The 13921-nt window shown below is 37.9% G+C and overlaps 1 pseudogene; it reads left to right on the top strand.

Moving 5' to 3' along the window:
- Positions 1-9064: 9064 nt before the first annotated feature.
- On the top strand, positions 9065-9876 carry LOC118711642 (annotated as a pseudogene).
- The last annotated feature ends 4045 nt before the right edge of the window (positions 9877-13921 follow it).

Raw genomic sequence — 13921 nt, 5'->3', positions numbered from 1 at the left:
AGTAAGCTACAAATACTTGTGAAGTGCCTGGTACTAATATTAAAACAAGCCATAATAAGAGCTGCCTTTATTAAGTATTTATAATATGTGGATATTAAAAAAAAAAACTTCCTTACCGATGGGGTTGGGAGAACAAAAAGTTATGGATAAATGTCCCTGAAATTTTAAATTGGTCTCATGAGTACTAGATGCTGGGAATAAGAGGGAACTGAAAACAGATCACTCTTCACAGAGACTAACCCTCCAATTCCAGTTACTTAATCCTTTAGTTGATTAGAGTGATTATGGCCCTCAGGCTAACAGGCTGGCAAAAGCAAATTTAATTAAACTTCTAAGAAAGATAACATCATACAGAACCTCCAATTGTCTCTATGATTTTACATTTACAGTGACTGTCACCCAATAGAAACTAGCCAAGCATAGGTAGGAAGAAAATATTCAAATTGAATAATGGGAAAGGAAGGATAATTAAAATACTATAATACACGGTCAAAAAGAGTTGTCATACTTAAGAATAAAAGAAGTATATCTCTGAAAACTACTTTATTCAACATTTTTCTGGGCTTTATAGTCATTATAATCAAAATAAAAAATGAGGACTGATAAAGAAGTTATAAAGCTGTCATTTTCATATGATATAGGAACATCCATAGTAAATACAAGACCCCTAGTTGGTTTGGCTTGTTGGGTAGAGTGCTGGCCTGTGAACTGAAAGGTCACAGATTCAATTCTTGTTAAGGGCACATGCCTGGGTGGCAGGCTGGATCCCCAGGAGGCAGCCAATTAATGATTTAATGATTCTCACTCATCATTGATATTCCTCTCTCTCTCTCTCTCTCTCTCTCTCTCTCTCTCTCTCTCTCTCTCTCTCTCTCTCTCCTTCCTCTCTGAAATTAGCAAAATATATTAAAACACACACACACACACACACACACAAGAACTGATAAGGTATTAGAATTAATACATACACTATGAGACATTAATTTCATGGTCAATAAAAGAAAACAGCAATAAGTAAAAAATCCAATAAGTTAAATTAGTTACCTTCACAATATCACAAAAACATTAAATGTTTAGGTATAAATTTAACCATAAATATGCCCCACTTCTACATAGAAAATGTTTAAACAATAATGAGATAATTTTTTTAAAAAAAACCTTAATTGGACACTTATAATCATAAGTAAGAGAGATCAATTTTAAAGATGCTAATTTTTCACAAACTGATCTATGGGCTACATATAATACTGATAATAAGTCCAGCAATTTTTAAATAAAAATCAGTTTTGATTTATTTTTTTCTAAAAATATAAAGTATAATAGGGCTAGGATAAACTGAAAGAATAAAGTATGAGAACTTAGTCTGCTAGATCTCAAGACTTTCTAAGTATACACCCTGAAGCAGATTATTTAACCATCACATGATTGGCATTTTGGGTTGAATAACTTTTGTTTTGGGAGGTTGCCTTGTGATTTAGAGAATGTTTTCAGATCCCTATCTTCTTCCCACTATAGGTCAGTAGCAACCACTGTCTCCAGTTGCCTCCTATGTATCAATAGACCTTCCCAAATGTTCCTGATGGATGGTGGGAAATCTCCCTTATTAAGAACCACTGCCTTAGAAACTACATGTGTTTATGAGACAAAATCCATGTATAGGAATGTTCAGAACATGCTTGTTTATATTTAGTGCTAACATCAGTCAATCTAAGCAATTTAAAAATCTATAAACATTACAAAGCAAACATCACCAATAATCTCAATATCCAGAGAAAACAAATACTTTTTAGTATGTATACTTTTAATTTTTTAATATTTATTTTTTCAGTTTTTACAAAACTGGACTCATTATAATTTGCATTTTGTTTTCATTAACTTCTATTAAATTTATGAACATTTCCTGCACAGTTTTCAATATTAAAGTCAACTGAAATGAAATGTGTTTTCCCCCCCCATTTCTTGAGCAATGCTTTATGGGCTATCTTACACATCTTAGAAAATGATCTTCTTTTTTTCTAGAATAGAGAGAAAAGAGTTGAAGCCAATTTCAGTGAGTTTAGAAGAGCAGTCTTGTAATTCTTTCAAGTTACCAGATGTTCTGTTTTATATTTCCTTGAAGAAATAAGACATTTTTCTTTAGTAAGAAAACCATGCAGATTGCCCTTCTCTAGTCCAGTGATGTTCAGCTGGTGTGCCATAAGAATTTTTAAGACATGCAATACCTGTCTATTTAGTCAGGGATACTGACCTCTTTTTCCTTAGATTGTCAAATTAAAAAAAAAAATGACAACAACCAACTCAACAATAACCTTCTGGTGTGAATCAAAATTATACCTATTTTTTTGTTGTTGTTGTCAGATCAGCAAATGATATAGTTTTTGGTGTGCTGCAGAATTTTAGTAATTAGCTTATGTGTACCATGAGATGAAAATGGTTGAAAATTGCTGTTAAATAGCAAAATGAAAAAATGAAAAAATAAAATTTATAGATGCATCAGAGGTTACTAGTGTCTATATTCTTGCAGTGCTGTTCCATATTCAAACAGATAAGTTATGAGGACTCTCATCAATGTAGAATGAATCTGTAATTCAGAAGAATACAGGCTAATGGAATGAAATACAATTCTAAGTTATAAAATTTCACAATGAAGTTCTCTGGCAAAACTACCCAGTTATTTTTAGCAAATGCACATTTAAATATTTATTTATATAACTCAGTTTCTCAAAAACTTATGTGCAAATCTTAAAGGGCACTTAACGACATACATGTAAACATTGAAATAAAATAAATTATACTTTAAACACATGATCTACTGGTTGGTTGACCACTTTGTTTCAATTGCTCAGATGACTCATTTTGACCAGTGCTAGAGTACACAGCTAAAAATGAGCAAAACTTGTTATATAATCATGCCACTTTTCAGACCTGTTTCCCTGTGCTTTTAATTTTTTTGGAAGAGTTTGAGAATGGAGAGAGAAAGTGACTCAAAAGTTTTTCAAGCCAGTGCTGTATATATTCTGGGAACTAGACACATGCTCTCCCATGACCCCAGGGATAGTGTAAATAATGAGAATAACTTTCAAAGGCAGAAGGGTGGGGAGTTTTATGGCTACTTGACCTCCCCTGTGCGGTATGAATCAAGCAAAAGCCCAGGTAGAGTTAGGGGGAAAGTTTCACAAAGATTTTAGAAGCCACATTTCCTCTCCAAATTGTAATCCCCTCCTACTGTGACCACCCTGAGTGAGCTGAGTGAAGGGAACTGCACTTGAAAGACCATGAGAAATCAGCTTTCTCTGTTTTATTGTATCTTTGATTCCCATGCCTCTCACCCATTTTACATAAAAATTTTACATACTTTGGCATCTGGATTTACATAAATCATGACAATTAGATTCCTCCCTCATGTCTGGCCTCCAGTGGGAATACTGAGGACCCAAGAAAAGTAACAATTCGAATAGGGGAACATGAAAAGTTACATCTGTTCACTAGGTGAAGTGATGGAGAAGGACGGGATAACCTTGCCCATTGCAGAATAAGATGGAGCTAGACTGTTGTTTAATTTTGGAAAATCTATAGCTGGATTACAGATGCTCATCTGATAAAACCAAGAAACACTTTCTATTATTCCAAGGCCATAGAAAGTATTGTAATGAAAATAAATACTTGTCAGTGTAGTGCTATTGTAGGCCTGTACAACATAGGGTAATAGAAAAAGCACGGAGATAAAATGGAAGAAACAAGTTTACTATCAACTTATTATGCAGACTGTATGACCTGGAAAAATCACTTAATCTTTATGAACTACTAGAGGCCTGGTGCATGAAAATTCATGCACTTGTGTGTGGGGGGAGACCCTCAGCCTGGCCTGACCCCTCTCACAGTCCAGGAACCCTCAGGGTGGGAGGTGACCCAGAGATCAAGGGAAAGCACTGCCCCCATCAAACTTCTGTTGCTGCCACTGCCAACAGTGCAAGCCTTGGCTGGACCTGGTTACATGAGCCTTGGGGAGCCCTGAGCGACTGAGCAGCCATCCTCCAAGGCTTGCTGCACCTTGGGCTGGCCCTGGGCGGCTAGGGGACTGAGGGGACTGGGCTCTGCCATCTTGTGCTGTGGGGACTGCCATTTCTGAGGGCATAGCGTCAATTAGCATATTCCCTCCTTATTGGCTGTGGGTGCTGCCATCTTTGCAATGGTGTGAGAGCCAGTTAGCATATTCTCTCTTTATTAGATAGGGTAATTTTATCACAAAATGAAGTTGGGAAGAATTGGATAAATTTTGGGATCTAAAGCTCAAAATACTCATCAACTTCTCCTTTTTCTTCAAGTTGGCACTCTTTGTTATACTTTCTTTCCCCCCCCCCCCACTAGTTTACCTGAGACTTTTTACATATAATGGGGAGGTGGGAGGTAGACACAAAATTTCCAGCAATATGTTAAATATAATGATAGAGGTTTAGAGAGGATGCTACTATCATCAAGTGTCTTAATTGTATGCATCATATTTTCTAAATTGTTGTAATTAGAAGCAGTGGTATGAGTGTGGATATTCAATAACAGGAAGAGTTCAGGCAAATAGCTATGAGAATGGACCTGCAGACAACCACTAAGGACATCCTGGGGTAAGCCTGACAGAAGTCAACCCTGAATGTGAGCCATGAGCTACCAAAATAACTTTTTGCCAGAATGATTAAGACTTGAGTCCAGCCCTGATTAGCCCAGCAACTATTCTGTGTAATATAACCAAAGGCAGTGCTAAGTACAAATAAGGTGATAGGCAAATATCCATCAACCATGCAAAATAACTATTGACTGTACCAAATAGCAGCATCTTCAGATTTGTGTGAAACAGAATTCCATTGTGTTTAAATTCCTATAACTCATTACCCAGATGAAAAAACTTAACTTATGCCAAAACTAAGTGTCTCACCATTTCACCTCTTCTTCATTAGTGATTAGCCATTAGTTTTCTAGAGATACTATTCATCATAATCATAAAAATTGAATTATAATTTATCCATACACTAGAGGCATGGTACACAAAATTTGTGCACAGGGTGTGTTTCCCTCAGCCCAGCCTGCACCCTCTCCAATCTGGGATCCCTCTCACAATCCAGGACTGCTAGCTCCCAACAGCTTGCCTATCTGCCAGCCCAATTGCCCTTAACTCCCCTCTCCTGCTGGCCCTCCCCTGCTGGCCTGGTCCCCCCCCCCCAACTGCCCTCCTCTGCAGGCCTAGATACTCCCCAACTGTCCTCCCCTGCAGGCCTGATCGCCTCCATCTGCCCTCCCCTGCTGGTCATCTTGTGGCAGCCATCTTTTACCACATGGGGGTGGCCATCTTGTGTGTTGGAGTGATGGTCAATTTGCATATTACCTCTTTATTATATAGAATAACTCTCAATGAATAGATTTTATTGTTTATAATCTGATTTAAACATTGAGAGGTCTCCAATGAAATAAAAAAATTAAATAATTTCAGCTATAAGTCAATCATCTGAAACACAAGCACTTTAAACATCCTATCATTAATACCTCAGTGACTTTTTCTTACATCATCTGTCCCCTGGAAACTTTGGTAGTTCATTTGCTTATTGATTTTGCCTGATAACATAGAGATTGGGTTGTAGTAAATCAAGTTTGGGATTATGATATGACTGTACCCTTATCAACTCAGGATGTTGCTTGATCAATATGTGCTTCAGTTTCTCCATTGACAAAATAGAAATAGTGGCCTCAAAAATTAGAAATGTTGTGCCACTCACATGTGGGATCTAATGAACAAAATAAACTGGTGAACAAGATAGATCCAGAGTCATAGAGGCATGGAACAAACCATGGCATCTCAGAGGAAAGGAGTTGGAGGTAGAATTGGGTGAGAAGAGATCAAAGAACTTGTATGCATGCATGCATAACCCATGGACACAGACAATAAGATGGTGAAGTCCTGGGGCAGGGAGTGGAAGCAAGATAGAAGAGGTCAATGGGGGGAAAATGGGGACATATGTAATACTTTCAACAATAAGGATTTAAAAAAAAAAAAGATGAGACTTTCAATGTGTGCATGGTTCACAGTAAGCATCAAATAAATAGATGCTAAGAACTATAATTAGGGTTTTTCTGAAAGATATTTTTATAGGGATTTTAAAGATGGGGTTTACCAAAATTGTTTGCATTTGTTAACATTTAATGTTTCTTAGGTTTAATTTATTTCTGCAACATAAAGAATTGTTACAACAGGAAAAAAATCCCTAGGAGCCTACCTCTTGAAGACTCGTTGTGAACACACACACAGAAATCACTTCTCTACCTTAGGAGAGCTGGCGAAGATTAATGAGCTGTTTCTTTGGGTTCAAGTTTTCCACATGCACAGAGTCCACTATGGTGATGTAATTAATTTCACAACACCAGGGTTTTGTCATCCCACATTCCCGGGCCACGCGACTATGATAAGTATGCTTTAATTAAACTTCAAAATGTGCCACTGTTGTTACAGGGTGCAGCTGGAGCGCAGACATACCTCTGTGGACCACAGTCATTTTCATATGCAGCTGGGGACGCTTCATAATAGAACATTTACATGAAAGCCGCCTGAGCTGGTGTGCTAAATTCTTCAAACTTTTAATAAATATTTATGCATAAAGAAACAAAAACAATGCATAGCATTCATGAGCTTGTGTTTCTGGTTATAACTTACAGAGGGCAATAAGGTGTGCCCCCAGGGTTAAGAAGGGGGAGGGACTTCTTTAGTGATTCTCCTGGACTCCCAGCTTTAAACCTGGTAAGCTCCTAGGGCAGTGGTCGGCAAACTTATTAGTCAGCAAAGCCAAATATCAATAGTACCACGATTGAAATGTCTTTTGAGAGCCAAATTTTTTAAACTTAAACTCCTGACTCCACTTCTTCAAAATAGACTTGTCCAGGTCGTGGTATTTTGTAGAAGAGCCACACCCAAGGGGCCAAAGAGCCACATTGTGGCTCGCGAGCCACAGTATGCTGACCATAGTCCTAGATCATTGCTTTCTTCTGAATACAGCTGAGAATGATCTTTCTCTTATGACCTGGGGACAAAGAAGCAGATGAAATAGAAATGCTTTGATTTGATGTGCATGATTCCAGCTTTATAAACTTAGCCTGGCTGTAACTGTTTTTGTGGTTGTTTTAATCGTGGTTCGGTAACAAAGGGAACAGGTATATTTTATTCAAGGGTTCAAAGAAATGAATGTGGCTGTCTTGCCTTTGATTCAGCATTCAGTTCAAATCTCTACTGGTGACTTGATAAAAAAAAAATTTAGGGTGAAATAATGTAAGTTAGTGCAATGAGTAAGTGCACTGGCTCCTATTCTCAGCATTTATTTCTTGCACAGTCTTAGATAAACTACCCAGAATCCCTTGTCCTCAGTTTCTCTCATTTAATAGGAGTAACTGTTATATTGATTTCACAGATAACAATAATGATAACAATAATGGTAGCTGCTTCCTACTAACGGAGTTCCTGATTTCCCTGAATTTTTGGATCAAGGATGAACTCAGTAGAATGAACAAGAATTTGTCCTTATTTAATTGATATTAAGCCAAAGATAGTTATAATCTAAATTATTTAATGACAACTAAATACTTCTTCAGATTAAAAAAAATCATTTACCCCTAAGCTTAATATTCTGGGTTTTATTAAATTATTTTTGGAAGAAGGAAACTTGTTCTGAAGATGAAAATAAATAATAAAGAGTTCTGAGTAATGTGGGAAGCATGGAACAAGCATTCTGTTAATGGTAGCGATGAGTATTCAAATGGTAACTAACCGGGAGAGTGGTGAGTGGGCATAGACCTAAGATGAACTACATAAACCTTTTTTGTAGCAACCTAATATATTAAGAAAATGGGGAAAAATCTATTCAAAGATCATATTTATATCCCTGATACTCTGGAGACAGATAGGATGAAGGGCAGCTTTTTCTCTACCACCACACACGTGTTCCCTTGCCTCAGAGCAGTGCTGCTAGAGGGAGGTAGTGAATTCTAGGTTATGTTAGGGGAAGGATGCTGGAAAGGAAAAGTGACAGATATGCAGCTGGTGGCTTTTGGGTAGAAGGAATGCAGTGTTGTTAATAGCAGACATGCCGGAGGATATGTTTTGGTTGCTTCTGAAAACCCCGGGAAAAAGATTAGACTTCTGCAGGCCTGTGAAGAGTCCCTCGGTGAGAGTTGAAAACTAGGAGCAGTATCTTTTATCTAAGACAAAAATACTCTGGCCACACTGGGTATGTGCACAGAACCATTTTCTGCAAGGGCTATGAAATTTGTTCATGGCGCATAATAGAGACAACTGAAGTGAGGACAAGCTTGTCTTTTTAAACTTTCTGGATTTCACATTACCATAACTGTAGAGGAACCCCTAAAATAACTTAGAGGAAGACTTGCAAAATCAAAGCAAGGAAAAGAATTGGAGCCAATTCTGCTCCCAAAATAAATTAGACTCGGGATTTATTTTTTTTCTTTCTTTTTCTGCAACAAATATTCAGGATCCTAGAAGAGAAGGGAAAAAAAATCTTAGGGCAGGGAATGGTAACAATAATTGTAGCTGCTTCCTACTAATGGAATTCCTGATTTCCCTGAATTTTTGGATCAAGGATGAACTCAGGAGAATGAATAAGAATTAGTCTTTATTTAGTTGATATTAAGCTAAAGATAGTTATACTCCAAATTATTTAATGACAACTAAGTACTTATCCATATTTTTTAAAAAAAATCATTTACTCCTAAGCTTAATATTCTGGGTTTCATTTAATTTTAGTTAATTGAGGAAAATAATCAATAAGATTTGGGAATAGCTTGAAAAAATTCATAACATAGAAAGTACAAAGTAGAAATGTTATCAAATGCAATAAAACATTTTATTACAATCTCAGTGCTTAGGTTTATAAGCAACTTAAACATAGCTGAAACATGACTTCAATTATTAGTAAAAATATAGGAAGGTGAAATTAAGAAAGGAGAGGCAAATTAATATGCTGGAGAGTAGGATTAAGAGACACATAAATCTTTTTTTGTGGAGCCTTGAAGGCTGTCGGCTGCTCCAGGATGAAGCTCAGCATCTCTTTCCTAGCTACTGGCTGCCAGAAACTCATTGAAGTGGATGATGAACTCAAACTTTGTACCTTTTGTGAGAAGCATATGGCCACAGACTTTGCTGCTGATGCTCTGGGTGAAGAATGGAAAGGTTATACGTTTCAAATCAATGGTGGGAACAACAAACAAGGTTTCCCCATGAAGCAGGGTATATTGACCCATGGCCAAGTCCACCTGTTGCTAGGTAAGGAGTACGCTGTTATAGACCAAGGAGAACTGGGGAGAGAAAAATGCAAATTTGTTCATAGTTGCATTGTGGAGCCAATCTGTGTTCTCAACTTGGTCATTGTGAAAAAAGGAGGAGAAAGATATTCCTGGTCTCACTGATACCCTTGTGCCTGGGGCCCAAAAGAGCTAGCAGAATCTGCAAACTTTGCAATCTCTCTAAAAAAGCTGATGTCCACAAATATGCTGTGAGAAAGCCCCTAGTGAGAGAAGGTAAGAAACTTAGGACTAATGCACCCAAGATTCAGCATCTTGTTATCCATGTGTCCTACAACACAGGCACAGGCATATTGCTCTGAAGAAACAACATACTAAGAAAAATAAGGATGAGGCCACAGAATATGCTACACTTTTGGCTGAGAATGAAGAAGGCCAAAGAAAAACGCCAGGAACAGATTGCCCAGAGACATAGACTATCGTCTCTGAAAGCTTCTACCTCTAAGTCTGAGTCCAGTCAAAAATGAGATTTTGTAACTAACAATAAAGAAGAACAAATAAAAAAAATTAAAAAAACAAAAAAACAAGAGAGACATAGATGACAGAAAAGTGTAACATACATACATGTGGGCTCCTAGATCAAAGTATGCAAATAGTAGACACTCAAAAATTAGGTTATTTGTCTTTCTCTTTCTGACATTTCACTTAGCTTAATACCCTATAGGTTCATCCATGTTGTCACAAATAATAAGATTTTATTCTGTTTTATTGATGAGTAATATTCCATTGCATATATGTACCACCTCTTTTTTATCCATTTGTCTATTGATAGATACCTAGCTTGCTTCTATATCTTGGATATTGTTAATAATGCTGCAATGAACATATGGGTGCACATATCTTTGTGAATTAGTGTTTTGGATATATACCCAGAAGTAGAATTGCTGGGTCATATGGTAGTTATATTTAAAATTTTGGAGGAAACACCATACTGTTTTCCATACTAGCTACATCAATTTACAATTCCCAGTGTTCCTTTTTCTCCACATCCCTGCCAACACTTGTTGTTTGTTGATTTATTGATGATGGCCATTCTGACAGGTGTGAGGTGATATCTCATTGTGGTCTTAATTTGCATTTCCCTGATGATTAGTGATTTTGAGCATCTTTGCACATGTCTGTCAGCCATCTGTGTTCCCTCTTTGGAAATATGTCTATTCAGGTCCACTGCTCATTTTTTAATTGGATTTTTGTTATTGTTTTGATTTCCTTATATGTTTTATTAACCTCTTATGTATCATTGGAAAATATATTTTCCATTCAGTAGGGTTTTTTTCATTGTGTTGATAGGTATATAAATGTCTCATCACTATTGTTACACCTGACACTAATATAATAGTGTATATCTCTTCTAATTGAAAATCTTGTGGTCAAACAAAATGCTACCATACTCAGAATGTTTTAATATTCTGCCTTTATACTTGCTGTAGAATGTATTCTCCTATTTTATATATTTTATATGACAAGTACATTCTTATGTATTCTCCTATTTTATGTCTATATCCTGCCTATTTATAGTATCTTTATGGAGTTTAAAATAAAAGTATTGACAAACCATACAGTAGAAGTAAGAAACATCATCCTAATAGGAAAGAGTTTCTCAGTTTTATTCAGGAGTGTTTTTTAAATGAAGTAAATAAACCCATTGCATTTATTAGAGAAACATTTATTCTCTGAAAAAGAACATGTCTAGTCCATTTTAAAACTGCATGCCCAAATGATACTCGTGAGTGATGGCTTTGATCTAGAATTTATTTCCTTGTGAATCAAACAATTCTTTTTTCTCCACTTCTGGATCAATAGCTCAATATGACACTTCCAAACAGTACTCAATTTGTAATCAGGGCTAATATATTACAGTAAAATCCTATTAAATAATATCTGCCTTTCCCCCATTTCTGTTCCTTTTCCAAAATATCCTATCTAATAAGAGAGTGATATGCAAATTGACCATCATTCCAACACACAAGATGGCTGCCTCCATGTGGTCAAAGAGGGCTGCCCCCATGTTGGACACAAGATGACCACCACAAGATGGCCAGCAGGGGAGGACAGTTGTAGGCAATCAGGCCTGCAGGAGAGAGCAGTTGGGAAAAACCAGTCCTGCAAGGGAAGGCAGTTGGCGGCAATTGGGCTTGCAAGGGAGGGTAATTGAGGGGGACTAGGCTAGCAGGGAAAGGTAGTTGGAGGTGATCTGGCTGGCAAGGGAGTCAGTAGGGGCAATCAGGCAGGCAGGCAGGCCATTGGGAGCCAGCAGTCCTGGATTGTGAGGGGAATGTCTGACTGTCTGGTCGGATCAGGCCTAAATGGGCAGTCGGACATCATTTGATGGGTCCTCGATTGGAGAGGGTGCAGGCTGGGCTCAGGGATGTACACATATACACAGACACACACACAAACACACACACCATGCACAAATTTCATCCACTGGGCCTCTAGTCTTATAAAGAGCTAATATGGAAATGGTTGTCACACCATCACACCATAAAGACAGAGTGAGGGGGCTTTGTGCTTAAGGAGGCATGTGCAGGTGGGTGGGGAATTTACCCTGGATTCTTCCAGACAAAGTCACAGCAGCTACCTGAGACTCAGGCAAGTTACAAGTGGCAGCTGCCACTGCTCAAGGCCAGTGTGAGGCTCATGCAAGCAATTGATGATGGGCTGGCCCAAGGCTTAGGCAAACAGTGGTGGCTTCAAGGGTTGAGACTCATGCAGCCACGTGGCTGGCAGTGGCAGAAGCAAGGATGTGATGGGAGCATCAACTTCCCCTGATCACCAAGTTGCCTCCCACAGAGGGAGAAGAGAGGCAGCAGTAGTGAGGAATTGATGGGGTGGTGTCTTCCCCTGATTGGCCACAGGTAGTGGGCTTAAGCCATTAGTAGGACATCCCCTGAGGGCTCCTAGTCTTTGAGAGGGGCCAGGCTGCATTGAGGGACCCCCATGCACAAATTTTCATGCACTGGGCCTTAAGTCTATAACAATAAAAGCGTAATATGCTAATTAGACTGGACATCCTTATGGATGAAGCTTCTGCAGCAGGGGCCAAGGTAGAGGTGGGTTAGGGGCGATCAGGCAGGCAGGCGAGAGGTTAGGAGTGACCAGGCGGGTAGGCAGAATGGTTAGGGGTGATCAGGCAAGCAGGAAAGCAGTTGAGAGCCAGTGGTCCAATTCCGGCCTCTGGGATTGGGCCTAAACTGGCAGTTGAACAATCCCCAAGGGGTCCTGGATTGTAAGTGAGTACAGGCCAGGCTGTGGAACCTCCTCCCCTCCCCTGATGCATGAATTTCATGCACTAGGCCTCTAATTATGTATAAAAAATGTATGCTCAGCTGGTTTTCTTAAACTCAATTTCTCAGACAGAAAGACAAATTCTCTCTCTCTCTCTCTCTCTCTCTCTCTCTCTCTCTCTCTCTCTCTCTTTCTTTTCTTCACTTTCTTATTATCTGACACTACCTGCCTAAAAATAGATTAGAAAGTGTATAAAATTAACTTATGGTATTTTATTTCTGGCTGCTTCAGGAAATGAATGATCAAGCCTGAAGGAAACTTAGCTTCTTCCTCTTCTTCCCTTAACATCCTTAAGGAAAACCTGCTGCAATACCACTTTAGCTGGCAGGGCTTCAATCTCCACCATTGACTTGAAACTTCATTTTGAGAGAATATCAATCATCACTTGAATGTACCTGTCTCCTTTGTCCAATAACACTTCCAATTAAATACCAGTTATTGAAGACTCAACATGTACCAGGCACTTTCAGCTACATTTTTTGTTATGCTTATAAATGTGCATGTCTTTTCATTTCCATTGCAATGCCCTATAAAACACTTCAGGGTTTCTTAAAATATTTTACCACAGGAAGAGATGGAGAATCAGACTTTCAAGGAATTTAGAAATAAAATGCAGTTTTAAAAAAGAGCTTGAGAGCTTAGCTTTAGAGAAATTCTCTCATTTTTACTAAGGAGAAAAATAGGGAAATAAATAGCTTAATAAGTGAAATAAAATGATCAAATCAAATAAAATAATCAAAAGAAATTAAAGTATATCAAGATTTTTATATTCAATCTTGGATATAAAATCCTTCCTGATATTAATCCCTGTATACATTGGGTTCTTTCTGTTTTTGATACATATTTTTATTGTTTGTTATATTCACTTATTCTTCCAACCAATATTTCTAAAGACCTCTTCTATACCAGATATTATTCTAGGCTTTGGGGCTACAATGCTGGGGAAAAGGAAATATTCCTACTCATCTGGAGTTTATATTCTGGAAAGGAAGACAGACAGTAACAGAACATATTAATTAATTGTATGGAAAAAGCAGCGGATTGGCCATGAGCTATATCAGCATAAACTTCAGCCCTTCACTTACATACACCCATTCCAATAAATGGGAGGGGCACCAGTAATAATTTCTCGAGTCATATCATTTTGTAATATCTTCTAATTAAGCCATTCTCATTACAATAGGTTAAGATTGTTACATCTTTCTGCTTCAGCTTCCCTTATCTATAACACTTTTTATTGTCTTGGCTAGAGTTAGAGAGGCTGCAGGCACTCTTTGCTTCCAAC

Source organism: Pipistrellus kuhlii, unplaced genomic scaffold, assembly GCF_014108245.1.
Source record: "Pipistrellus kuhlii isolate mPipKuh1 unplaced genomic scaffold, mPipKuh1.p scaffold_m20_p_1, whole genome shotgun sequence".
NCBI lineage: Eukaryota > Metazoa > Chordata > Mammalia > Chiroptera > Vespertilionidae > Pipistrellus > Pipistrellus kuhlii.
This window is presented reverse-complemented; position numbering and strand designations above follow the sequence as displayed.